The following is a 24373-nucleotide window of genomic DNA, read 5'->3' on the forward strand; positions in this document are numbered from 1 at the left end:
GGATCATGACGTGTTTCTGGCGTTTAACTCCAGACAGCAGCATGTACTTGGCGTTCAACGCCATGTTACGTCATCTATCGTCGTGCAAAGTATGGACTATTATATATTTCTGGAAAGCCCTGGATGTCTACTTTCCAACGCCGTTAAGAGCGCGCCAATTGGACTCCTGTAGCTCCAGAAAATCCATTTCGAGTGCAGGGAGGTCAGGATCCAACAGCATCAGCAGTCCTTTTTCAGCCTAACTCAGATTTTTGCTCAGCTCCCTCAATTTCAGCCAGAAAATACCTGAAATCACAGAAAAACACATAAACTCATAGTAAAGTCCAGAAATATGATTTTTGCCTAAAAACTAATAATATTTAACTAAAAACCAATTAAAACATGCTAAAATCTACATGAAATTACCCCCAAAAAGCGTATAAAATATCCGCTCATCATTAGTCTAAAGCTATAGTCTAAAAAGATTAGACATGGCTAGCCAAGCTTCAGCAAGACATTACATTCAAGAGCTAAATTGATGAGAATCAATCAACTTTGGTGATGATGAAAACATCATCTGAAACTCTAGAATTCATTCTTAAGAACTCTGAAGAACAAAATAAAATAAAATTACCTAATCTAAGCAACAAGATGAACCGTCAGTTGTCCAAACTCGAACAATCCCCGGCAACGGCGCCAAAAACTTGGTGCACAAAATTATAATCATCAATGGCGCCATCAACATGGTACGCTCAATTGCAATCTCAACTCTTTATCACAACTTCGTACAACTAACCAGCAAGTGCACTGGGTCATCCAAGTAATAAACCTTACGCGAGTAAGGGTCGATCCCACAGAGATTGTTGGTATGAAGCAAGCTATGGTCATCTTGTAAATCTCAGTCAGGCGGATTCAAATGGTTATGGAGGATTAATGATTAAAAGATAAATAAAACATAAAATAAAGATAGAGATACTTATGTAATTCATTGGTGAGAATTTCAGATAAGCGTATGGAGATGCTTTGTCCCTTCCGTCTCTCTGCTTTCCTACTGTCTTCATCCAATCCTTCTTACTCCTTTCCATGGCAAGCTGTATGTTGGGCATCACCGTTGTCAATGGCTACAGTCTCGTCCTCTCAGTGAAAATGTTCAACGCGCTCTGTCACAGCACTGCTATTCATCTGTCGGTTCTCGATCATGTCGGAATAGAATCCATTGATTCTTTTGCGTCTGTCACTAACGCCCCACAATCGCGAGTTTGAAGCTCGTCACAATCATTCAATCCCTGAATCCTACTCAGAATACCACAGACAAGGTTTAGACCTTCCAGATTCTCAAAAATGGCCGCCAACGGATTCTAGCTTATACCACGAAGATTCTGATTAAGGAATCCAAGAGATATCCACTCAATCTAAGGTAGAACGGAAGTGGTTGTCAGGCACGCGTTCATAGGTGAGAATGATGATGAGTGTCACGGATCATCACATTCATCAAGTTGAGGAACAAGTGATATCTTAGAACAAGAATAAGCTTAATTGAATAGAAGAACAATAGTAATTGCATTAATACTCGAGGTACAGCAGAGCTCCACACCTTAATCTATGGTGTGTAGAAACTCTACCGTTGAAAATACATAAGAACCAGGTCTAGGCATGGCCGAATGGCCAGCCTCCCAAAGAGGGTTCAATCATAAAAACATGATCAAAAGATGATCTGAAGATTGAAAGATCCCTCCAAATACAATAGCAAAAGGTCCTATTTATAGAGAACTAGTAGCCTAGGGTTTACAGAAATGAGTAAATGAAGTAAAAATCCACTTCCGGGCCCACTTGGTGTGTGCTTGGGCTGAGCATTAAAGCTTCCATGTGTAGAGACTTTTCTTGGAGTTAAACGCCAGCTTTTGTGCCAGTTTGGGCGTTTAACTCCCACTTTTGTGCCAGTTTCGGCGTTTAAGGCTGGGAATTCTGAAGCTGACTTGGAACGCCTATTTGGGCTATCAAATCTCAGACAAATTATGGACTATTATATATTGCTGGAAAGCCCTGGATGTCTACTTTCCAAAGCAATTGAGAGCGCACCAATTGGGCTTCTGTAGCTCCATAAAATCTACTTCGAGTGCAGGGAGGTCAGAATCCAACAACATCTGCAGCCCTTTTCAGCCTCTTAATCATATTTTTGCTCAGGTCCCTCAATTTCAGCCAGAAAATACCTGAAATCATAGAAAAACACAAAAACTCATAGTAAAGTCTAGAAAAGTGAATTTTAAATAAAAACTAATAAAAATATAATAAAAACAAACTAAAACATACTAAAAGCATACTAAAAACATTACCAAAAAGCGTATAAATTATCCGCTCATCACAACACCAAACTTAAATTGTTGCTTGTCCCCAAGCAACTGAAAATCGAATAGGATAAAAAGAAGAGAATATACAATGAATTCCAAAAACATCTATGAAGATCAGTATTAATTAGATGAGCGGGGCTTTTAGCTTTTTGCCTCTGAACAGTTTTGGCATCTCACTTTATCCTTTGAAGTTCAGAATGATTGGCTTCTATAGGAACTCAGAATCCGGATAGTGTTATTGATTCTCCTAGTTAATTATGATGATTCTTGAACACAACTACTTTATGAGTCTTGGCCGTGGCCCAAAGCACTCTGTTTTCCAGTATTACCACTGGATACATCCATGCCACAGACACATAATTGGGTGAACCTTTTCAGATTGTGACTCAGCTTTGCTAGAGTCCCCAATTAGAGGTGTCTAGGATTCTTAAGCACACTCTTTTTGCTTTGGATCACGACTTTAACCGCTCAGTCTCAAGTTTTCACTTGACACCTTCACGCCACAAGCACATGGTTAGGGACAGCTTGGTTTAGCCGCTTAGGCCAGGATGTTATTCCTGTAGGCCCTCCTATCCACTGATGCTCAAAGCCTTAGATCCTTTTTATTATCCTTGCCTTTTGGTTTAAAGGGCTATTGGCTTTTTCTGCATGCTCTTTTTTTTTTTGAATTCACTGCTTTTTCTTGCTTCAAGAATCGTTTTTATGATTTTTCAGATCCTCAGTAACATGTCTCATTTTTCATCATTCTTTCAAGAGCCAACAATTTTAACATTCATGAACAACAAATTGAAAAGACATATGCACTGTTCAAGCATACATTCAGAAATCAAAAGTATTGCCACCACATCAAAATAATTAATCTGTTATAAAATTCGAAATTCATGCAATTCTTCTTTTTTTCAATTAGGAACATTTTTTATTTAAGAAAGGTAATGGATTCATAGGACATTCATAACTTTAAGGCATAGACACTAAGACACTAATGATCATAAGACACAAACATAAATAAAACATAAAGCATAATTTTTGAAAAACAGAAAAATAAAGAACAAGGAGATTAAAGAACGGGTCCACCTTAGTGATGGCGGCTTGTTCTTCCTCTTGAAGATCTTATGGAGTGCTTGAGCTCCTCAATGTCTCTTCCTTGCCTTTGTTGCTCCTCTCTCATGATTCTTTGATCTTCTCTAATTTCATGGAGGAGGATGGAATGTTCTTGGTGCTCCACCCTTAGTTGTCCCATGTTGGAACTCAATTCTCCTAGGGAGGTGTTGATTTGCTCCCAATAGTTTTGTGGAGGAAAGTGCATCCCTTAAGGCATCTCAGGGATTTCATGATGAGGAATTTCATCATGTCCATGAGTGGGATCTCTTGTTTGCTCCATCCTCTTCTTAGTGATGGGCTTGTCCTCATCAATGAGGATGTCTCCCTCTATGTTAATTCCAACTGAATTACAGAGGTGACAAATTAGATGAGGGAAGGCTAACCTTGCCAAGGTAGAGGACTTGTCCGCTACCTTATAAAGTTCTTGGGATATAACCTCTTGAACTTCTACTTCCTCTCCAATCATGATGCTATGAATCATGATAGCCCGGTCTATAGTAGCTTCGAACCGGTTGCTAGTGGGAATGATTGAGCGTTGGATAAACTCCAACCATCCCCTAGCCACGGGCTTGAGGTCATTCCTTCTCAGTTGAACTGGCTTTCCTCTTGAATCTCTCTTTCATTGAGCGCCCTCTTCACAAATGTCTATGAGGACTTGGTCCAACCTTTGATCAAAGTTGACCCTTCTAGTGTAGGGGTGTTCATCTCCTTGCATCATGGGCAAGTTGAATGCCAACCTTACATTTTTCGAACTAAAATCTAAGCATTTCCCCCGAACCATTGTAAGTCAATTCTTTGGGTCCGGGTTCACACTTTGATCATGGTTCTTGGTGATCCATGCATTGGCATAAAACTCTTGAACCATTAAGATTCCGACTTGTTGAATGGGGTTGGTAAGAACTTCCCAACCTCTTCTTCGGATCTCATGTTGGATCTCCGGATATTCACTCTTTTTGAGTTTGAAAGGGACCTCGGGGATCACCTTCTTCATGGCCACAACTTCATAGAAGTGGTCTTGGTGCACCCTTGAGATGAATCTTTCCATCTCTCATGACTCGGAGGTGGAAGCTTTTTCCTTCCCTTTCCTCTTTCTAGAGGTTTCTCCGGCCTTAGGTGCCATAAATGGTTATGGAAAAACAAAAAGCAACGATTTTACCACACCAAATTTAGAAGGTTTGCTCGCCCTCGAGCAAAAGAAGAAAGAAAGGAGTAGAAAAAGAAGAAAATGGAGGAGATAGAGGGGGCTTTGTGGTTCGGCCAATGGGGAGAAGAAGTGTTTAGGTTGTGTTAAAATGAAGGAGTGATGAAGGGTTTATATAGGGGTGGAGAGAGGGGTAGGGTTCGGCCATTATGGGTGGGTTTGGGAGGGAAAGTGGTTTAAATTTGGATGGTGGGGTAGGTGGGGTTTTATGAAGGATAGATGTGAGTGGTGAAGAGAATGGTGGGATTTGATAGGTGAGGGGTTTTTCTGGGGAAGAGGTATTGAGGTGATTGGTGAATGGGTGAAGAAGAGAGAGAGTGGTGGGGTAGGTGGGGATCCTGTGGGATCCACATTTCCTGAGGTGTCAAGGATAGCTCATCCCTACACCAAATGGCGTGTAAAACGCCCTTTCTGCCAATCCTGGCGTTAAACACCGAGCTGCTGCCCTTTTCTGGTGTTAAACGCCAGTCTGGTACCCCTTTCTGGCGTTAAACGCCCAGAATGGTGCCAGACTGGGCGTTAAACGCCCATTTGCTGCCCTTACAGGCGTTTAAACACCAGCAAGCTTTTCTTCCAGGGTGTGCTGTTTTTCTTTCTGTTTTTCATTCTGTTTTTGCTTTTTCAATTGTTTTTGTGACTTCACATGATCATCAACCTATAGAAAACATAAAATAACAATGGAAAATAGATAAATATAACATTGGGTTGCCTCCCAACAAGCGCTTCTTTAATGTCAGTAGCTTGACAGTGGGCCCTCATGGAGCCTCACAGATGTTCAGAGTAATGTTGGAACCTCCCAACACTAAACTTAGAGTTTGACTGTGGGGGCTCTGTTTGACTCTGTTTTGAGAGAAGCTCTTCATGCTTCCTCTCCATGGTTACAGAGGGGTATCCTTGAGCCTTAAACACAAAGGATTCTTCATTCACTTGAATGATTAATTCTCCTCTGTCAACATCAATCACAACCTTTGCTGTGGCTAGGAAGGGTCTGCCAAGGATTATGGATTCATCCATGCACTTCCCAGTCTCTAGGACTATGAAATCAGCAGGGATGTAATGGTCTTCAACCTTTACCAGAACATCCTCTACAAGTCCATAAGCTTGTTTTCTTAAATTGTCTGCCATCTTTAGTGAGATTCTTGCAGCTTGTACCTCAAAGATCCATAGCTTCTCCATTACAGAGAGAGGCATGAGGTTTATGCTTGACCCTAGGTCACACAGAGCCTCCTCGAAGGTCATGGTGCCTAATGTACAAGGTATTGAGAACTTCCCAGGGTCCTGTCTCTTTTGAGGTAATCTCTGCCTAGTCAAGTCATCCAGTTCTTTGGTGAGCAAAGGGGATTCGTCCTCCCAAGTCTCATTACCAAATAACTTGTCATTTAGCTTCATGATTGCTCCAAGGTACTTAGCAACTTGCTCTTCAGTGACATCTTCATCCTCTTCAGAGGAAGAATACTCATCAGAGCACATGAATGGCAGAAATAAATCCAATGGAATCTCTATGGTCTCAGTGTGAGCCTCAGATTCCCATGGTTCCTCATTAGGGAACTCATTGGAGGCCAGTGGACGTCCATTGAGGTCTTCCTCAGTGGCGCCCACTGCCTCTTTCTCCTCTCCAAATTTGGCCATGTTGATGGCCTTACACTCTCCTTTTTGATTCTCTTCTGTATTGCTTGGAAGAGTACTAGGAGGGAGTTCAGTAACTTTTTTACTCAGCTGACCCACTTGTGCCTCCAATTTTCTAATGGAGGACCTTGTTTCAGTCATGAAACTTTGAGTGGTTTTGATTAGATCAGAGACCATGGTTGGTAAGTCAGACTGGCTCAGCTTAGAATTCTCTGTCTGTTGCTGAGAAGATGATGGAAAAGGCTTGCCATTGCTAAACCTGTTTCTTCCACCATTATTGTTGTTGAAACCTTGTTGAGGTCTCTGTTGATCCTTCCATGAGAGATTTGGATGATTTCTCCATGAAGGATTATAGGTGTTTCCATAGGTGGTGCACGAAATTGCAATCACACTTTTGCAATTCCGCACAACTAACCAGCAAGTGCACTGGGTCGTCCAAGTAATACCTTACGTGAGTAAGGGTCGATCCCACGGAGATTGTCGGCTTGAAGCAAGCTATGGTTATCTTGTAACTCTTAGTCAGGATATCAATAATTCTCAGGTTTAATTGTGATGAGTAAAAGAACATGAAATGAATACTTGTTTTGCAGAAATGGAGAATAGGCTGAGGTTTTGGAGATGCTCTATCTTCTGAATCTCTGCTTTCCTACTGTCTTCTTCTTCAAGCACGCAAGGCTCCTTCCATGGCAAGCTGTATGTAGGGTTTCACTGTTGTCAATGGCTACCTCCCATCCTCTCAGTGAAAATGTTCAACGTGCTCTGTCACAGCACGGCTATTCATCTGTCGGTTCTCAATCAGGTTGGAATAGAATCCAGTGATTTTTTTGCGTCTATCACTAACGCCCAGCCTTCAGGAGTTTGAAGCTCGTCACAGTCATTCAATCCTTGAATCCTACTCAGAATACCACAGACAAGGTTTAGACCTTCCGGATTCTCTTGAATGCCGCCATCAATTCTAGCTTATACCACGAAGATTCTGATTAAGGAATCCAAGAGATATCTACTCAATCTAAGGTAGAACGGAGGTGGTTGTCAGGCACACGCTCATAGGTGAGAATGATGATGAGTGTCACGGATCATCACATTCATTAAGTTTAGGAACAAGTGATATCTTAGAATAGAAGCAAGCGTGATTGAATGAAAAACAGTAGTAATTGCATTAATCCATCAAGACACAGCAGAGCTCCTCACCCCCAACCATGGGGTTTAGAGACTCATGCCATAGAAGGTACAGTATGAAACGTGTAAAGTGTCATGAGGTAAAGATACAATGTCAAAAGGTCCTATTAATAGTGAACTAGTAACCTAGGGTATATAGAAATGAGTAAATGACATAAAAATCCACTTTCGGGGTCCACTTGGTTTGTGCTTGGGATATGCATTGAAGCTTTCATGTGTAGAGACTTTTCCTGGAGTTAAATGCCAGCTTTTGTGCCAGTTTGGGCGTTTAACTCCAATTTTTGTGCCAGTTCCGGCGATAAACGCCGGGAATTCTGAAGCTGATTTGCAACGCCAGTTTGGGCCATCAAATCTCGGGCAAAGTATTGACTATTATACATTGCTGGAAAGTCCAGGATGTCTACTTTCCAACGCAATTAAAAGCGCACCAATTGGGCTTCTGTAGCTCCAGAAAATCCACTTCAAGTGCAGGGAGGTCAGAATCCAACAGCATCTACAGCCCTTTTCAGCCTCTGAATCAGATTTTTGCTCAAGTCCCTCAATTTCAGCCAGAAAATACCTGAAATCACAGAAAAACACACAAACTCATAGTAAAGCCCAGAAAAGTGAATTTTAACTAAAAACTAATAAAAATATAATAAAAACTAACTAAAACATACTAAAAACATACTAAAAACAATGCCAAAAAGCGTATAAATTATCCGATCATCACAACACCAAACTTAAATTGTTGCTTGTCCCCAAGCAACTAAAAATCAAATAAGATAAAAAGAAGAGAATATACTATAGAATCCAAAATATCAAGGAAACTTAGCTCCAATTAGATGAGCGGGACTTATAACTTTTTGCTTCTGAACAGTTTTGGCATCTCACTTTATCCTTTGAAGTTTAGAATGATTGGCATCTATAGGAACTCAGAATTCAGATAGTGTTATTGATTCTCCTAGTTAAGTATGATGATTCTTGAACATAGCTACTTCATGAGTCTTGGCTGTGGCCTAAAGCATTCTATCTTCCAGTATTACCACCGGATACATACATGCTACAGACACATAACTGGGTGAACCTTTTCAGATTGTGACTCTGCTTTGCTAGAGTCCCCAATTAGAGGTGTCCAGGGTTCTTAAGCACACTCTTTTTGCCTTGGATCACTTTTTATTATATATATATTTTTTTACTTTTTTTTCACTGCTTTTTCTTGCTTCAAGAATCAATTTGATGATTTTTCAGATCCTCAATAACATTTCTCCTTTTCCATCATTCTTTCAAGAGCCAACAAGTTTAACATTCTTTAATCAACAAATTCAAAAGACATATGCACTGTTCAAGCATTCATTCAGAAAACAAAAAGTATTGTCACCACATCAAACTAATTCAACTAGTTTCAGAGATGAATTCGAAATCCTGTACTTCTTATTCTTTTGTGATTAAAGCATTTTTCATTTAAGAGAGGTGATGGATTCATAGGACATTCATAGCTTTAAGACATGAACCTTAAATTTTATTAATCATGAATTAAGAACAAGACTCAAAAATAGATATAAGATAGGGCTAATAGTAATAGAAAACAAAATTTTAAATAACTCTAAAATAGATTCCTAATGATAGAGGTTATCACAGAGTTAGGACTCAACAACCTTGATCTTGAGAAGTGGATGCTCCCTCAACTTGTGGGGTATTTGACCCTTCAAGGGAGAGCTTCTGGCGCTTCAGCTCCTGTAGCTCACGCCCCTGCTTCTCTTGTTCCTTCAGCAATTTGCAGAGCATGCAGTTTTGATTCTGCTGTTCTTCCTTAATTTGTTCCATAGCTTCTTGCTGCTTGGCCACAGATGCTTCTAGGCGGGTCCAATAGTCAATTTCAGGAAGTTCAGGGAGGAACTCATGTGCCCTCCTTTTGATAGAGTTATCTTGCATTTGTCCTTCCATTGACTTCTTGGTGATTGGGTGTTCAATTGGGATGAATTCATCTACTCCCATCCTCACCCTAGCATCTTTACATAGTAAAGAGATTAAGCTTGGGTAAGCCAGTTTGGCTTCAGTGGAGTTCTTGTTTGCAATTGCGTAAATCTCACAAGCAATCAGATGATGAATCTCCACTTCTTTTCCCAGCATAATGCAATGAATCATCACTGCTCTCTTGATAGTAACCTCAGAACTGTTACTAGTGGGCAAAATAGAACGCCCAATGAAGTCTAACCAACCTCTTGCAACTGCTTTGAGATCTCCCCTCTTGAGTTGGTTTGGGACACCTTTTGAATTGGTCATCCACTTGGTTCCAGGGAGGCATATGTCCTCTAGAACTTGATCCAACCCCTTATCTACTCTCACCATTCTCCTATTAAAGGATTCAGGATCATCTTGTAGTTGAGGCAATTTGAAGACCTCTCTTATTTTGTCCAGATGGAAGTAAATAATTCTCCCTCTGACCATGGTTCTGTAGGTATGAAAAGCAGTTCCAGTCATTCTCTGCTTATCTGTTAGCCACATATTTGAGTAGAATTCCTGAACCATGTTTCTTCCAACCTTTGTCTCAGGGTTGGTTAAAACTTCCCATCCTCTGTTTCGAATTTGCTCTTGGATCTCCGGATATTCATCTTCTTTCAGATCAAATTTAACTTCTGGGATCACTGACCTTAGACCCATTATTTTGTGGTAATGGTCTGCATGTTCTTTGGTTAAGAACCTCTCTTGAATCCAAAGATCCTTTGGAGCATTCTCTTTCTTGCCTCTTGAATTGGTTTGTTTTCCTTTTGGAGCCATGATCTTGATGAGCCTTAGCTTAGTGATCACGGAAAAACACACCAAACTTAGAGGTTTGCTTGTCCTCAATCAAAAAAAAGGAAAGAGGAGAGAGAGGAGGAGAGCAAATTCGAATGGTGGGGAAAGGGGGATGGCCGAACGTGTATTTATAAGGGAGTGGGAGAGATTTCGAAAATTTTGAAGGAGATTTGAGAAGATATGAAAAGAATTTGAGAAGATATTTGAGTTTTTGAAGAAGATTTGGAAAGGATTTGAAAGAGATTTGAAGAATGATTTTAATTTTTGAAATTTGAAGGTGAATGATGAAAGTTTGAAATGTGTTTATGCAGAAAATTATGGATCAAAACAAGAAAGTTTGAAAAAATTTGAAGTGGAAAGCAAAATCTCTGTCCCCCACCTATCTGGCGTTAAATGCCCAGAATGGTATCCATTCTGGCATTTAACGCCCAAATGTTGACCATTATGGGCGTTTAATGCCCAGCCAGGTACCCTAGCTGGCGTTAAACGCCAGAAACCCCTTCATCACTGGGCGTTTTGCTAAACACCCAGGATGTTGCACACCTGGCGTTAAACGCCCAGAATGGTGCCCATTCTGGCGTTTAACGCCCAAAATGGTACCTTTACTGGCGTTAAACGCCCAGAATGGTATCCATTGTGGCATTTAACGCCCAGAGTACCCCTTACTGGCATTTTTTCGCCAGCAAGCTCCTTTTCTCTGCTTTTTGCACTGAATCCTTCTGTAACTCTATGAATTCCTTCAATTTTGATGATCACCCTTCGAGAATATGTATCAAACTTTTATTAAATGAAACAGATAACCTGCTAATGACTGGGTTGCCTCCCAGCAAGCGCTTCTTTATTGTCTTTAGCTGGACCTTTACTGAGATTCATTCAAGCCTCAGTTTTGAGCATTCTTGCTCGAAATTGCTTTCAAGATAATGTTTGATCCTCTGTCCATTAACAATGAACTTTTTATCAGAATCACTATCCTGAAGCTCAACATATCCATATGGTAACACTCCTGTAATCACATACGGACCCCTCCACCGGGATTTAAGTTTTCCTGGGAATAGTCTGAGCCTAGAGTTGAAGAGCAGAACTTTTTGTCCTGGCTCAAAGACTCTGGATGACAACTTCTTGTCATGCCACTTCTTTGCCTTTTCCTTATAAATTTTTGCATTTTCAAAGGCACTGAGTCTAAATTCATCTAGCTCATTTAGCTGGAGTAATCTTTTTTCACCAGCTAACTTAGCATCCAGGTTTAGGAATCTGGTTGCCCAGTAGGCTTTATGTTCTAGTTCCACGGGCAGATGACAGGCCTTGCCATACACAAGTTGGTATGGAGAGGTTCCTATAGGAGTCTTGAATGCTGTTCTGTATGTCCACAGAGCATCATCCAAGCTCTTTGCCCAATCCTTTCTACGGGCAATTACAGTCCATTCTAGGATTCTTTTTAGCTCTCTGTTAGAGACTTCAGCTTGCCCATTTGTCTGTGGATGATACAGAGTTGCTACTTTGTGGCTAATTCCATATTGGACCATAGCAGAGTAAAGCTGTTTATTGCAGAAATGAGTGCCCCCATCACTGATTAGTACTCTGGGAACACCAAACCTGCTGAAGATGTATTTCTGGAGGAATTTCAGCACGGTCTTAATATCATTATTGGGTGTGGCAATTGCTTCTACCCATTTAGATACATAGTTCACTGCCACCAGAATGTAAGTGTTTGAGTATGATGGTGGGAAAGGACCCATGAAGTCAATACCCCATACATCAAACAATTCAATCTCTAAGATCCCTTATTGAGGCATGGCGTACCCATGAGGCAAGTTACCAGCTCTTTGGCAACTGTCACAGTTACGCACAAACTCTCGGGTATCTCTATAGAGAGTAGGCCAGTAGAAGCCACATTGGAGGACCTTAGTGGCTGTTCGCTCACCTCTGAAATATCCCCCATACTGTGATCCATGGCAATGCCACAGGATCCTTTGTGCTTTCTCTCTAGGTACACATCTGCGGATCATTCCGTCTGCATATCTCTTAAAGAGATATGGCTCATCCCATAGGTAGTACTTGGCATCTGAAATTAATTTCTTTCTTTGCACCCTGCTGTACTCCTGGGGTATGAACCTCACAGCTTTATAATTTGCAATGTCTGCAAACCATGGAGCTTCCTGAATGGCAAAGAGTTGCTCATCCGGAAAGGTCTCAGAGATCTCAGTAGAAGGGAGGGACGCCTCAGCTACTGGTTCTATTCGAGACAGATGATCAGCCACTTGGTTCTCTGTCTCTTTTCTGTCTCTTATTTCTATATCAAACTCTTGTAGAAGCAGCACCAACCTTATGAGCCTGGGTTTTGAATCCTACTTTGTGATTAAGTATTTAAGAGCAGCATGGTCAGTGTACACAATCACTTTTGACCCTACTAAATAGGATCTAAACTTGTCAATGGCATAGACCACTGCAAGTAACTCTTTTTCTGTGGTTGTGTAATTCTTCTGTGCGTCATTTAGAACACGGCTAGCATAATAAATGACGTGCAGAAGCTTGTTATGCCTCTATCCCAACACTGCACCAATGGCATGGTCACTGGCATCACACATTAGTTCGAATGGCAATGTCCAGTCTGGTGCAGAGATGACTGGTACTGTGACCAGCTTGGCTTTCAGGGTCTCAAACGCTTGCAGACACTGTGTGTCAAACACAAATGGTGTGTCAGCAGCTAGCAGGTTTCTTAGAGGTTTTGTAATTTTTGAAAAATCCTTTATAAACCTTATGTAGAATCCTGCATGCCCCAGAAAGCTTCTGATTACCTTAACATTGGCAGGTGGTGGTAATTTTTCAATTACCTCTACCTTTGCTTGATCCACCTCTATTCCCTTGCTTGAAATTTTATGCCCAAGGACAATTCCTTCAGTCACCAAAAAGTGACATTTCTCCCAGTTTAAGACCAGGTTAGACTCTTGGCATCTTTTTAGGACAAGTGCTAGATGATCAAGACAGGAGCTGAATGAGTCTCTAAATACTGAGAAGTCATCCATGAAGACTTCCAGGAACTTCTCTACCATATCAGAAAAGATGGAGAGCATGCACCTCTGAAAAGTTGCAGGTGCATTGCATAGACCAAAAGGCATTCTTCTGTAAGCAAACACGCCAGAAGGACAGGTGAATGCTGTTTTCTCTTGATCTTGAGGGTCCACTGCAATTTGATTATAGCCTGAATAGCCATCCAAAAAGCAGTAATAATTGTGACCCGCTAGTCTTTCTAGCATCTGGTCTATGAATGGTAAAGGAAAATGATCCTTCCTGATGGCTGTATTGAGCCTTCTGTAGTCAATACACATACGCCACCCTGTAACTGTTCTTGTAGGAACCAGTTCATTCTTTTCATTATGAACCACTGTCATGCCTCCCTTCTTGGGGACAACTTGGACAGGGCTTACCCAGGGGCTATCAGAAATAGGATAAATAATCCCAGCCTCTAGTAATTTAGTGACCTCTTTCTGCACCACCTCCTTCATGGCTGGATTTAGCCGCCTCTGTGGTTGAACCACTGGTTTGGCATCATCCTCCAATAGGATCTTGTGCATGCATCTTGCTGGGCTAATGCCCTTAAGATCACTTATGGACCATCCAAGAGTTGTCTTGTATGTCCTTAGCACTTGAATTAGTGCTTCCTCTTCTTGTGAATTTAAAGCAGAGCTTATGATCACTGGAAAAGTGTCACCCTCTCCCAAAAATGCATACTTCAGGGATGGTGGTAATGGTTTGAGCTCAGGTTTGGGAGGCTTATCCTCTTCCTGAGGAATTTTCAAAAATTCTTTTATTTCCTCTGGTCCCTCCTGATCAGGCTGAACATCCTTGAAGATGTCCTCTAGCTCTGATTCTAGACTTTCAGTCATATTGATCTCTTCCACCAAAGAGTCAATAATATCAGCGCTCATGCAATCATTTGATGTGTCTGGATGCTGCATAGCTTTGACAGCATTCAACTTGAACTCATCCTCATTGACTCTCAGGGTTACTTCCCCTTTTTGTACATCAATAAGAGTTCGTCCAATTGTTAGGAAAGGTCTTCCTAGGATGAGAGTTGCACTCTTGTGCTCCTCCATTTCCAACACTACAAAGTCAGTTGGAAAGGTGAATGGCCCAACCTTGACAATCATGTCCTCAATTATGCCTGATGGATATTTGATGGAGCCATCAACAAGTTGGAGATATATCCGGGTTGGTTTGACTTCTTCAGTCAACCCAAGCTTTCTGATAGTGGATGCAGGTATTAGATTGATACTTGCTCCAAGGTCACATAGGGCTGTCTTGGTACAAGCACCTTCTAATGTGCATGGTATCATAAAGCTTCCAGGATCTTGAAGCTTTTCTGGTAAGCTTTTCAGAATGACTGCACTGCATTCTTCAGTGAGAAACACTTTTTCAGTTTCTCTCCAATCCTTCTTATGACTTAAGATCTCTTTCATGAACTTAGCATAAGAAGGTATTTGCTCAAGTGCCTCTGCAAACGGAATCTTTATTTCAAGAGTCCTTAGATAGTCTGCAAAGCGGGCAAATTATTTATCCTGTTCCGCTTGGCGGAGTTTCTGAGGATAAGGCATCTTGGCTTTATATTCTTCAACCTAAGTTGCTGCAGGTTTATTCCCTACAGAGGTGGTTGGAGAAGCCTTTTTAGAGGGGTTACTATCAGCACTCTCAGGTGTCTGATTCCTCATTGGCGTTTGAACGCCAGGATTAGGTGAGGAATGGGCGTTTAACGCCAACTTTTCCCCCCGTTCTGGCGTTTGAACGCCAGGATTGGGCAAGGAATGGGCGTTTAACGCCAACTTTTCCCCCTTTTCTGGCGTTTGAACGCCAGAAGTATTCCTCTCTGGGCTCTTACTGTCCTCAGAGGGATTTTGGACAGTAGTCTGGTTATCCTCTGTCAATTGTTCCTTTCTTGGCTTTTTGCCACTTTGAACAGTGTTATTCAATGTCTTTCCACTCCTCAGTTGAACTGCTTGGCATTCTTCTGTCATCTGCTTAGATAACTGCTGTTTTGTCTGATTCAACTGTGATTCTATGTTCTTGTTAGCAATTTTAGTTTCTTGGAGCATCTCTTTAAATTCTGCTAACTGTTTTGTCATCAGGTATAATTGCTGATTAAGCTCAACAATCTGTTCTTGAGGATTAGGATCAGTGGCTACTGCCATAGCTTCTTCTTTTGTAGAGGACTCATTGCTAGAATACAAATGTTGATTTCTAGCAACAGTATCTATGAGTTGTTGAGCCTCTTCAATCGTTTTCCTCATGTGTATAGATCCACCAGCTGAGTGGTCCAAAGACATCTAAGCTTTTTCTGTAAGCCCATAGTAGAAGATGTCTAACTGTACCCACTCTGAAAATATTTCAGATGGGCATTTCCTTAGCATACCTCTATACCTCTCCCAGGCATTATAAAGGGATTCATTATCCTCTTGTTTAAAGCCTTGGATGTCCAGCCTTAGCTGTGTCATCCTTTTTGGAGGGTAAAATTGATTCAGGAACTTGTCTGATAACTGTCTCCATGTTTTTATACTTGCTGTGGGTTGGTTATTCAACCACCTCTTAGCTTGGTTTTTTACAGCAAATGGAAACAGTAATAATCTGTAGACATCCTGATCCACCTCTTTATCACGTACTGTGTCAGCAATTTGTAAGAACTGTGCCAGAAACTCAGTAGGTTCTTCCTGTGGAAGACCGGAATACTAGCAATTTTGCTGCACCATGATAATGAGTTGAGGATTTAGCTCAAAGCTGCTTGCTTTAATGGGAGGTATACAGATGCTACTCCCATATGCAGCTGTAATGGGGTTAGCATATGACCCCAGAGTCCTTCTGGACTGCTCACTTCCACTTAGGTCAATGATGGAGAAAGGGAGATGATGTGGATATTATTTTATTTTATTATTATTATATATATAAAAATATTTTTTTTTTAAAAAAATAACCGAAAATAGTAAAATAAATTAAATGGAAAATAAAGATTTGAAAACCAAAAGGGAATAAAATCAAAATAAATTGAGGACTAGATTAATTAATTAATCAAAAAGATTTTTGGAATTAGCAATTAAAAAGATATGATTGAAAATTATTTTGAAAAAGATTTGATTTTTTTTGAAATAAGGAAAGAGAAAAACAACAAAATGACACCAAACTTACAATTTTTAGAAAATCAAGCACAAATTTTCGAAAATTTTTAAAGGAAAGCACAAAGAAGACACCAAACTTAGAATTTTTGAAGATCAAGAAAGGACTAACAACATGCAAATTCAAAAAATTAAAAGAAAACAAAGGCATGCAATTAACACCAAACTTAAAATATGAAACTAGACTCAAACAAAAGACTCTAAACCAACAAAAATAAAACAATCCTAATCTAAGCAACAAGATAAACCGTCAGTTGTCCAAACTCGAACAATCCTCGGCAACAGTGCCAAAAACTTGGTGCACGAAATTGCAATCACACTTTTGCAATTCCGCACAACTAACCAGCAAGTGCACTGGGTCGTCCAAGTAATACCTTACGTGAGTAAGAGTCAATCCCACGGAGATTGTCGGCTTGAAGCAAGCTATGGTTATCTTGTAACTCTTAGTCAGGATATCAATAATTCTCAGGTTTAATTGTGATGAGTAAAAGAACATGAAATGAATACTTGTTTTGCAGTAATAGAGAACAGGATGAGGTTTTGGAGAGGCTCTATCTTCTGAATCTCTGCTTTTCTACTGTCTTCTTCTTCAAGCATGCAAGGCTCCTTCCATGGCAAGCTGTATGTAGGGTTTCACCGTTGTCAATGGCTACCTCCCATCCTCTCAGTGAAAATGTTCAACGCGCTCTGTCACAGCACGTCTATTCATCTGTCGGTTCTCAATCAGGTTGGAATAGAATCCAGTGATTCTTTTGCGTCTGTCACTAACGCCCAGCCTTCAGGAGTTTGAAGCTCGTCACAGTCATTCAATCCTTGAATCCTACTCAGAATACCACAAACAAGGTTTAGACATTCCGGATTCTCTTGAATGCCGGCATCAATTCTAGCTTATACCACGAAGATTCTGATTAAGGAATCCAAGAGATATCTACTCAATCTAAGGTAGAACGGAGGTGGTTGTCAGGCACACGTTCATAGGTGAGAATGATGATGAGTGTCACGGATCATCACATTCATTAAGTTTAGGAACAAGTGATATCTTAGAATAGAAGCAAGCGTGATTGAATGAAAAATAGTAGTAATTGCATTAATCCATCAAGACACAGCAGAGCTCCTCACCCCCCAACCATGGGGTTTAGAGACTCATACCGTAGAAGGTACAGTATGAAACGTGTAAAGTGTCATGAGGTAAAGATACAATGTTAAAAGGTCCTATTAATAGTGAACTAGTAACCTAGGGTATACAGAAATGAGTAAATGACGTAAAAATCCACTTCCGGGGTCCACTTGGTGTGTGCTTGGGATGAGCATTGAAGCTTTCATGTGTAGAGACTTTTCCTGGAGTTAAACGCCAGCTTTTGTGCCAGTTTGGGCGTTTAACTCCAATTTTTGCGCCAGTTCCGGCGTTAAACGCCCGGATTTCTGAAGCTGATTTGCAACTCCGGTTTGGGCCATCAAATCTCGGGCAACATATGGACTATTACACATTGCTGGAAAGCCCAGGATATCTACTTTCCAACGCAATTGCGAGCCCGCCAATTGAGCTTCTGTAGCTCCAGAAAATCCACTTCGAGTGCAGGGAGGTCAGAATCCAACAGCATTTGCAGCCCTTTTCAGCCTCTGAATCAGATTTTTCCTCAGGTCCATCAATTTCAGCCAGAAAATACCTGAAATCACAGAAAAACACATAAACTCATAGTAAAGCCTAGAAAAGTGAATTTTAACTAAAAACTAATAAAAATATAATAAAAACTAACTAAAACATACTAAAAACATACTAAAAACAATGCCAAAAAGCGTATAAATTATCCGCTCATCAATAGGGTTCTCCCATGTAATTCACCTCTTCCATTGATGGGTTCTCAGGATCATAAGCTTCTTCTTCAGATGAAGCGTCCTTAGTACTTCCTGGTGCAGCTTGCATTCCAGACAGACTTTGAGAAATCATATTGACTTGCTGAGTCAATATTTTGTTCTGAACCAATATGGCATTCAGAGTATCAATCTCAAGAACTCCTTTCTTCTGATTCGTCCCATTGTTCACAGGATTCCTTTCAGAAGTGTACATGAATTGGTTATTTGCGACCATTTCAATGAGTTCTTGAGCTTCTGCAGGCGTCTTCTTCAGATGAAGAGATCCTCCAGCAGAGCTGTCCAATGACATCTTGGACAGTTCAGACAGACCATCATAGAAGATACCTATGATGCTCCATTCAGAAAGCATGTCAAAAGGACACTTTCTGATCAATTGTTTGTATCTTTCCCAAGCTTCATAGAGGGATTCACCTTCCTTCTGTCTGAAGGTTTGGATTTCCACTCTAAGCTTACTCAATTTTTGAGGTAGAAAGAACTTTGCCAAGAAGGCATTGACTAGCTTTTCCCAAGAGTTCAGGCTTTCTTTAGGTTGTGAGTCCAACCATATCCTAGCTCTGTCTCTCACAACAAAAGGGAATAGCATAAGTCTGTAGACCTCAGGATCAACCCCATTGGTCTTGACAGTGTCACAGATTTGCAAGAATTCAGCTAAAAACTGATGAGGATCTTCCAATGAAAGTCCATGGAACTTGCAATTCTGTTGCATTAGAGAAACTAATTGAGGCTTAAGCTCAAAGTTGTTTGCTCCAATGGTAGGGATAGATATGCTTCTCCCATAGAAGTCGGGAGTAGGTGCAGTAAAGTCACCCAGCACCTTCCTTGCATTGTTGGCATTGTTGTTGTTTTCGGCTGCCATGTCTTCTTCTTGTTTGAAGATTTCTGTTAGGTCCTCTACAGAGAGTAGTGCTTTAGCTTCTCTTAGCTTTAGCTTCTCTTAGCTTTCGCTTCAAGGTCCTTTCAGGTTCAGGGTCAGCCTCAACAAGAATGCTTTTGCCTTTGCTCCTGCTCATATGAAAGAGAAGAGAACAAGAAAATATGGAATCCTCTATGTCACAGTATAGATATTCCTTCAGATGTCAGAGGAAAAGAAGAATAGAAGGAGGAGGTAGAATAAGAAGAATTCGAACTTATCAAGAGAGATAGAGTTCAAATTGTTGATAGTGGAGGAGTGTTAGTCCTTAAATAGAAGGATGTGAGAAGAGGGGAAGAATTTTCGAAAATAAATTAAAAGATTTTGAAGAAATTTTGAAAAATTGAAGAATGATTTTCGAAAATTAAAGTTGGGAAAGAAATAAAGTGATTTTTGAAAAAGATTTTGAAATTAGAAATAAAAAAGATTGAAAATTATTTGGAAAAAGATGTGATTGAAAAGATATGATTGAGAAACAATTTAAAAAGATTTGATTTTTAAAATTAATGACTTGGCTAACAAGAAATTTAAAGGATATGATTCAAACATTAAACCTTTCTTAATAGAAAAGGCAACATACTTAAAATGTTGAATCAAATCATTAATTGTAGCCAAGTATTTTTGAGAATGGAAAGAAATTGATTTTGAAAATATATGATTGAAAAGATATGGTTTGAAAAAGATTTGATTTTGAAAAATTATGAAAACTTGAAAAAAAAATTGAATTAAAAACAAAATCTTCCCTCTTGTATCATCCTGGCGTTAAACGCCCAGAATGGTATCCATTTTGGCATTTAACGCCCAAAATGCTACACTTTTGGGCATTAAACGCCCAGCCAGGTACCCTGGCTGGCGTTTAAACGCCAGTTTTCCTTCTTCACTGGGCGTTTTGAACGCCCAGCTTTTTCTGTGTAATTCCTCTGCTGCATGTTCTGAATCTTCAATTCTCTGTATTATTGACTTAAAAAGACACAAATTAAAAAATTTTTTTGAATTTTTAATGATGAGGAATAATCAAAATGCCACTAAGATCAAATAAACAATACATGCAAGACACCAAACTTAGAAGTTTGTATACTATTGACACTAACAAATTGAGAATGCATATGAGAAACAACAAAACACTCAAGACAAGAGAATTTAAAGATTAGAGCAAGGAAATCATCAAGAACAACTTGAAGATCAATGAAGAACATAATGCATGTAATTTTTGAAAATTAGAAGAATAAAGACATGCAAATGACACCAAACTTAAAATTAGACACTAGACTCAAACAAGAAACATAAAAATATTTTTGATTTTAAGATTTTATAAAAAAATTTTGGATTTTTTTGAAAATTGATTGGAAAAGAAAATAAGGATATCAAAATTCTTAATAAGAATTTCCAGGAATCATGCAATGTTAGTCTAAAGCTTTAGTCTAAAAAGATTAGACATGGCTAGCCAAGCTTCAGCAGGACATTACATTCAAGAGCTAAATTGATGAGAATCAATCAGCTTTGGTGATGATGAAAACATCATCTGAAACTCTAGAATTCATTCTTAAGAACTCTGAAGAACAAAATAAAATAAAATTACCTAATCTAAGCAACAAGATGAACCGTCAGTTGTCCAAACTCAAACAATCCCCGGCAATGGCGCCAAAAACTTGGTGCACAAAATTGTGATCATCAATGGCGCCATCAACATGGTACGCTCAATTGCAATCTCAACTCTTTATCACAACTTCGCACAACTAACCAGCAAGTGCACTGGGTCGTCCAAGTAATAAACCTTACACGAGTAAGGGTCGATCCCACGGAGATTGTTAGTATGAAGCAGGCTATGGTCATCTTGTAAATCTCAGTCAGGCGGATTCAAATGGTTATGGAGGATTAATGATTAAAAGATAAATAAAACATAAAATAAAGATAGAGATACTTATGTCATTCATTGGTGAGAATTTCAGATAAGCGTATGGAGATGCTTTGTCCCTTCCGTCTCTCTGCTTTCCTACTGTCTTCATCCAATCCTTCTTACTCATTTCCATGGCAAGCTGTATGTTGGGCATCACCATTGTCAATGGCTACAGTCCCGTCCTCTCAGTGAAAATGTTCAACGCGCTCTGTTACAGCACGGCTATTCATCTATCGGTTCTCGATCATGTCGGAATAGAATCCAGTGATTCTTTTGCGTCTGTCACTAACGCCCCACAATCGCGAGTTTGAAGCTCGTCACAGTCATTCAATCCCTGAATCCTACTCAGAATACCACAGATAAGGTTTAGACCTTCCGGATTCTCAAGAATGGCCGCCAACGGATTCTAGCTTATACCACGAAGATTCTGATTAAGGAATCCAAGAGATATCCACTCAATCTAAGGTAGAACGGAGGTGGTTGTCAGGCACACGTTCATAGGTGAGAATGATGATGAGTGTCACGGAGCATCACATTCATCAAGTTGAGGAACAAGTGATATCTTAGAACAAGAATAAGCTGAATTGAATAGAAGAACAATAATAATTGCATTAATACTCGAGGTACAGTAGAGCTCCACACCTTAATCTATGGTGTGTAGAAACTCTACCGTTGAAAATACATTTAAACAGGTCTAGGCATGGCCGAATGGCCAGCCTCCCAAAGAGGGTTCAATCATAAAAACATGATCAAAAGATGATCCGAAGATTGAAAGATCCCTCCAAATACAATAGCAAAAGGTCCTATTTATAGAGAACTAGTAGCCTAGGGTTTACAGAAATGAGTAAATGACTTAAAAATCCACTTCCGGGCCCACTTGGTGTGTACTTGGGCTGAGCATTGAAGCTTCCATGTGTAGAGACTTTTCTTGGAGTTAAACGCCAGCTTTTGTGCCAGTTTGGGCGTTTAACTCCCACTTTTGTGCCAGTTCCGGTGTTTAACGCCGGGAATTCTGAAGCTGACTTGAAACGCCTGTTTGGGCCATCAAATCTCGGACAAAGTATGAACTATTATATATTTCTAGAAAGCCCTGGATGTCTACTTTCCAACTCAATTGAGAGCGCGCCAATTGGGCTTCTGTAGCTCCAGAAAATTCACTTCGAGTGCAGGGAGGTCAGAATCCAACAGCATCTGCAGCCCTTTTTAGCCTCTGAATCAGATTTTTGCTCAGGTCCCTCAATTTCAGCTAGAAAATACCTGAAATCACAGAAAAACACACAAACTCAGTAAAGTCCAGAAAAGTGAATTTTAAATAAAAACTAATAAAAATATAATAAAAACTAGTTAAAACATACTAAAAGCATACTAAAAACAATGCTAAAAAGCGTATAAATTATCCGCTCATCACCCATTCTGCCAGGGCTCCGTCTTCCCCCACTCTCGAGGTTTAATTGCGGCCACCTCCTCAGAAAACCGTTGGTACCAGCGCTGGTGTGGTTCCTCCCTTCGAGGAGGTACTTCCAGTCTAAAGGGGGTGCTCACTGTGATGGAGAATAACTTCGATGCTAGGGGATTCATTGATTCCCAGCTTTTGCCAGGCACCAATGACTTTTTCCATGGTGGTGACTTGGCCTCTCAGGCTAGGTGGGTGTATCATTGGATGCTTCGTGCTATAACTATCGCGAGAAAGGCGGAACCCGTTCTGGCCCAGGATGGAGTATTGGATGGGAAGTATTGCTTAGCATTGCAAGAAGTTGGTAGTTTGAAAGGTGAGATGGAAACCGTCAAGACTAAGTTGGCAATCATAGAAAAAAAGCTGAAGGTTTCTAATGGAATCGTGGCTCGCCTTGCCGACCGGGAGTTGACCTTGGAGAGCCAGCTTGGTGCTGCTTTAGGTCGGGCGACCACGACAGAGACTAAGGTTGCAGACCTGAAGAAGAAGTTGGCTGAAGCCATTGCCTTGGCATATGCTGCCAAGACCGAAGTCATAGGCTTGAAGGATGAGGTCGTCAGCTTAAAGAAGAAGAATAAAGAAATTGTCAAGAATGCCCGTGATGTGATTGGTGGTATCGAGGAGGCGATCAAGGCACAGGTCAAGCTGTTGTCTCCCGACTTCGACACCTCGGCGATTGGGGCCTTCAAGACTATCCAGCATGGTAAGATAGTCGACATTCCAAGAAAGTAACTTGTAATTTCTTTCATTGGACTTATACTTTTGTATTCTCCTTAACTAGGCCGATTTGGCGACTCACCTTGTAATCGATCTTTTAGACTTGTAGTTTTCTTAGAACGCATTGTAAATGATTATCGTTAGGCTATTATCGTGCCTTTCCTTTTAACCGTTTTTGTTCGCTAAAATGCGTTGGTTATCTTGCTTGTCGTGTCCCCATTTGGCTATCAAATTTTTAGCCGTTGCATGTTGGGTATTCGCGACTTGCTTTTGGCTCCCGGGGTGATCAGTCCCGAGGTGCTGTCGAGTCACGTGGGCCTTGCAAAGCTTTCGTCATAGGCCCCGTGAGAAAAATTCCTAGTAACCAGGCAAACGTATGCATGGTCGGTAAAACAGTTATAATGAAAATAAAATAAAGAAAACAATTGAACTAGGTACGTTATAGAGGTAATATATTTGCAACTTATAGAAATAAGACAAGGTTTGTGGAAAAGTGACCGCAAAAATAGTGGGTCGTCCGTCATGAGTAGAACCTTTTCAGGTTTGCTACATTCCACGTTCTCGGGACGTCATTCCCATCTATCTTCTCCAACTTTTAAGCACCTTTCCCGAGGACTTCTTTTACTCTGTACGGGCCTTCCCAGTTTACTGCCAATTTGCCTTCTCCTGGGGTTGGTAGGCCGATATCATTGCAGCGTAATACCAGGTCACCTTCCTCAAAACTCGTGCCGAGGACTTTCCCGTTGTACCACAGTGCCATTATTTGCTTCAATGCAGTTTCTGTCAAATGAGCCATCTCCCTTGTCTCGTCGATCAGGTACGTCTCCATAGCTTCTTCACCACTGCCGAGGAGTAGTCTCGGGCTGGTTCCTCAATCTCAACTGGAATCACTGCGTCTACCCCATAGGTAACCCAGAAAGGCGTTTCTCCAATGGAGGACTAGGGTGTTGACCACGAGCCTTTTGTTTTGATCGAGTTACTTTTTAAGCCCTTTGAGAACAACTTTGTTTGCCGCCTCTACCTGACCATTGCTTTGTGGGTGTTCTACTGAATAGAACTTCTGCTTAATCCCTAGCCTAGAGAGAAACTCTCCAAACTTCTTGTCCACGAACTGTGTCCCATTGTCTGATATCACGGCTTCAGGAATTCCA

General features: G+C 40.5%; 1 non-coding gene across 1 annotated transcript; it reads left to right on the plus strand.

Annotated features, from left to right (window-relative positions):
- The first annotated feature begins 18588 nt into the window (after positions 1 to 18588).
- LOC130937143 (small nucleolar RNA R71) lies at positions 18589 to 18696 on the plus strand. Its single transcript, XR_009068375.1, has one exon. It is a non-coding gene; the product is annotated as a small nucleolar RNA R71 (small nucleolar RNA).
- The last annotated feature ends 5677 nt before the right edge of the window (positions 18697 to 24373 follow it).

The sequence above is a fragment of the Arachis stenosperma genome, chromosome 6 (genome assembly GCF_014773155.1).
Source record: "Arachis stenosperma cultivar V10309 chromosome 6, arast.V10309.gnm1.PFL2, whole genome shotgun sequence".
In the NCBI taxonomy this organism is placed as follows: domain Eukaryota; kingdom Viridiplantae; phylum Streptophyta; class Magnoliopsida; order Fabales; family Fabaceae; genus Arachis; species Arachis stenosperma.